Consider the following 371-nt stretch of genomic DNA (forward strand, 5'->3'; position numbering starts at 1 on the left):
CTTCATCTCCTCTGGGGTCTAGGGCACGCGTGCGCATGTACCGGTGTGAGTTTCAAGTCACCACCCAGACTAAACCCGGTAGGCCAAGTTGGAGTCCAGCGTCGCAACCGCCCTGCCATCTGCTGGGCACGGGTGCGGTAGTTTTCTAGCTGCAGTGTTCCTTCTCTGGAGGAGCCCCTGAGTCAGGAGGATTTGTGGAGGTACTCTCCCCACCCCCATTCCAAATCCCCGTGCCTCACCCTCCGTGAACTGTCCCCTTAAGCCGGTCTCCCGACCTGGGAGGAGCGAGAGCAGGCGGGGCTAGCGGGCGGGACTCCGGCGGCTCCGCCCCTGCGTGGCCACTGTTCGCTCCCCGGTGCTGATCTACGTCG

The sequence above is a fragment of the Tupaia chinensis genome, unplaced genomic scaffold (assembly GCF_000334495.1).
Source record: "Tupaia chinensis unplaced genomic scaffold, TupChi_1.0 Scaffold000014_1, whole genome shotgun sequence".
NCBI lineage: Eukaryota > Metazoa > Chordata > Mammalia > Scandentia > Tupaiidae > Tupaia > Tupaia belangeri.